Source organism: Sardina pilchardus, chromosome 10 (assembly GCF_963854185.1).
Source record: "Sardina pilchardus chromosome 10, fSarPil1.1, whole genome shotgun sequence".
NCBI classification, from domain to species: Eukaryota; Metazoa; Chordata; class Actinopteri; order Clupeiformes; family Clupeidae; genus Sardina; species Sardina pilchardus.
In genome coordinates this window covers 18,577,731-18,581,422 of record NC_085003.1, presented here as the reverse complement: position 1 = coordinate 18,581,422, position 3,692 = coordinate 18,577,731, and positions in this window count along the sequence as shown.

The following is a 3,692-nucleotide window of genomic DNA, read 5'->3' as shown; positions in this document are numbered from 1 at the left end:
GGGGCAATATGATGTCCAAATGTACGTTTTGGGCTCATATTTCAGCAATTGCAGGACATGGAGAAAATACTGTGTGATTCTTGTGTGATCGATTTGATTACATCCTCTAACAATTCCTACAATTCCGCACCTTTCCTTTTGAAGCGGTTGAACCACTTCTGCTTCTGCCATTTGTTGCGATTGCTGTGTTGCTGCATGGACCCTGATGATTGCCCCTCTATTTGTGTATTCTTATTGGGGAAACTTTGCATCCGATCCTCTGAAATGCATCTTTTTAAAATTAGACAGATGTTATTTTTTCTCTGGTTAATTTATTGTAATGCTGTGTACAATGAAAACCACCGGATTACACAGCGTTTCTATTCTGACAGATTCCAGATAGCTTTGCATTCATCTTGAGTCCCTTGAGTGCCGCTTTGGCTTGGATTACCTTATCAAGATGACTGTATAGCACCTCTGGAGAATCAGGGGGTCACGGCCTGTGATTACAAGACACGTGTCACCTGGCTCTCCCATATCAAGCTCCCTGCGTCTTATGCAAATCCTGGAGATAAGACTCGTGGAGCGCTCGAGCTGGTGGCCCTGCTCGGAGCAGTGGCAGCTCGGCTGACGTTTGAACCGGTGATGGCAATCGCTGTTTAACAAGCCTATTACATTACACTCTCCAATTAGGCAAACATGGGAGGAGAGTAGCAGGCAGCTGAGAGGCAAAGGAGATTAGAGAAGTCCCCCCAGTCCCCCCCAGTCCCCCCCATCCCCCCCATCCCCCCGGCCCTCCATCCTCAGCCTCTGCCCCTGCCCACATATTAAACATGATAATCAACCAGCATGTTCACAGATGGAGATTTTGGAGGATGCAGTGAGCAGAAAACAGAAAAAGAGGGACAAGGAAAAAATGAGAGAGTGGCAGACTGAGGGTGGTTCTTTTTTTCTTGTTATTGTTGTAATGAGTTGTCTCTAATTCAAGCTAGCTTGAACTGTTGGAGGGATTTAGAGGTTGGTGTTGATTGCCCATTTATTATTGGGTTTAGCTACTTTGTCTGATGTAAGATGAAGAGGGCCTGGGAGCCTGCTGAGACAGCTGGAAAGATTGACAACATAATTTGCATATGGATGACTATCAAAGCCCTCCATGTTTGTTTGTTAATGCCGTTGACAGGGAATTGTCATTTGTGATGCGCTGTTCTGTGCCAGCTGTTGATACTGTCGGTTCAAACTGGCTGTCAAAACAGTCAGGCTTGTCCACCAGATTGTCCCCGAAGTGACTTGTAATTTATTTAATTATTTTGTCCCTCAACTTCGTAAATTGACGAGATCTTTCTGACATAACAGTTATGTGTGTCCAATAGTGTGCATATTATGAATACACAGAGTCTGTCTGAAAGACGGAGCAGAAATAGGGTGATTTAGCTTCTCTCCTCTGACTCTGTTCTCTGAGCTCTACTGTTAACACCAGAACAACCTAGAACTGTTCTCTGGTTTCAAGGGTTAGTGCGTGTTGTGGCGAGCAGCTGGCAATCAAATTGAATTCCCTGCACAATTTCCTCAGTGGCAACTTTTGTGCTAGTCCCACCTGCCAACAGGTGAGAGCCTGGGATGGAATTAAATGCTCCCTTTAGCCTCGCTAGCACCACAGAAGCTAATTTAATAAGGTGATGTCAGTGTCAGACGGTGTTCGCTCATGTCGTTGGCTGGGGGTTTTAAACAGAGCCAGACACGACAAGGTGGAAAGCTGACACCTGTTTTTTTTTTTTTTTTTTTAAATCCTCAGGCCCTTGAGAACACGGCTAACAAATCACCTGTGGGTGTTCTTATTAGGCACATAGCAAAACATAGACATGACGGATGAATGGAGGATGCAGCTTTTGTCATGAGACGGCTTTTTATAGACCCAGAGTAGGAAAATGGAGCCAGATCGTAATGAGTCACGACAAGAATCAAGGAGAGTGCTGACATTAATCACATTGCGATTTAATTAACTACTCCCGTGACATTATTTGTTCTGCTGCTACACGGAAGAAAAACATTGTCAAACCCATTTATTTATCAAACTCTATCTATTTATTTTACAACATTTTGATAGAGTCCAAATCCTGGAGGTGATTCACAAACTTACGCATGCATTTGAGGAAAGCAAAGCCTCTTTCAGCATGGAAAAAATAAGAACCCCGTCATGACAATTGCTGGGGATAACGGATCAGCAGTGGACACTGTCATCATCACTCCCCCCGCGAGAGTTGCGCCCACCCTGTAAGACAATTGGAGAGCTGGCTAATGGCTCCTGTTCATTTTTATTTCTATAGAGGGCCGCGGCACAATGGGCACCATCTTGAGAAGGCCCATCTGGGTGCCTTCTCTGAGCCTTTGAACAGCGCTAAGGGTCGCTGACCTAGAAACCCATCAATAAAAGACAGTCCCTCGGAGGACAAATTGAGGAGCTGAGGAATCTCTTGTCTCTTCTCTGCATATCTGTTTGGTTTCATGGTGGAGTGGAGGGGATGGGGGGGTGGGGGCGGGGGGGCACGCTGGTCTTTCTGGCTCTGTCCCCATTGGTCAGGGCAGAGGATGGGCCGTTGTGTTGATCACCGCTGGTGTCTGGACTCTGGGCTTCCATCTAGATGTGTTGCTGACTGGCTCGATTTATTTAGGGTGTCTGTGTGTACATCAGGAAATAACTGCACATTTCAACATTTTAAAATTACCTTACCAACAAAATGGAAACTGTGAATCCAAAACCTACCACCACTGACTCACAGCAATGAAAATTAATACTTTACCAACTCCACCCACTTGTATTTAGTTAATTATACATAAATGCACCTTCAGTTGATGAGGCAATTAATATGCCAAATGAAAAATATAACCTTAATCTTCCATCTATAGCCATTAAATGAAAACATTTTTTAGCAGTTCTCTATAGGTTAAATACTTTTTGTTGTTTCCTGGTTATCTAACACGGCCTAAACGTGCATCTATCTTTATGAAAAGCATGCTTTGGCATGTAAGGCAAAGTGGCATTGAACCCATTGAAGACTGCACACCCACTGACCGCCAAATAACAGGTTTGAAGAACGCGCTTCTAATCGACAAAATGAATGCAATGAAAAGCAGAGGTAGGCCACGTAGCCATTGAATGTCTTTCACACCGAGCATAATATACATTGTAATTTGCCGTTTTAGGGGTAAGCGTTAATTATTCCTCCTTTTTTTTTGGTCAATAATCAGAAAAGGTCAGTGGTTAAGGACTGTCATGGCGTTGACGACGGCAAGCTGGCAACAGATGTTAATTTGGACTATTACTGTCCTCTGCCAGCAGTAGACAAGACCATGACAAACACCTAAGCTTCTCCCATGCGGAGCGAGAGACAACCCAACAGACTGTAATTACCTCTCTGCTATGAGACTGATGGAGACAGGCCCCATCACCTACCTTAGATATAATATTTTACTACCCAGCAATTTATCCATCATTGCTGAAAGCATTTGGGGCCCCTATTGTTGTCAGTGGAGTCCCATCGGGTTCCCAATCTCCGAAATTACACCATTCAGAGACAAAAGAGAGGGAGCGTTGGGGGAGATTGGAGCCGAGCAGGAGACGAGTCACTCTCCTGTCTGACCAGCACGTCTCATCTCCGAGAGCTCGGAGCAATCGTTGGGCATTTTTGACTGCTCCGGCCGCCAGGTAAAAAGGT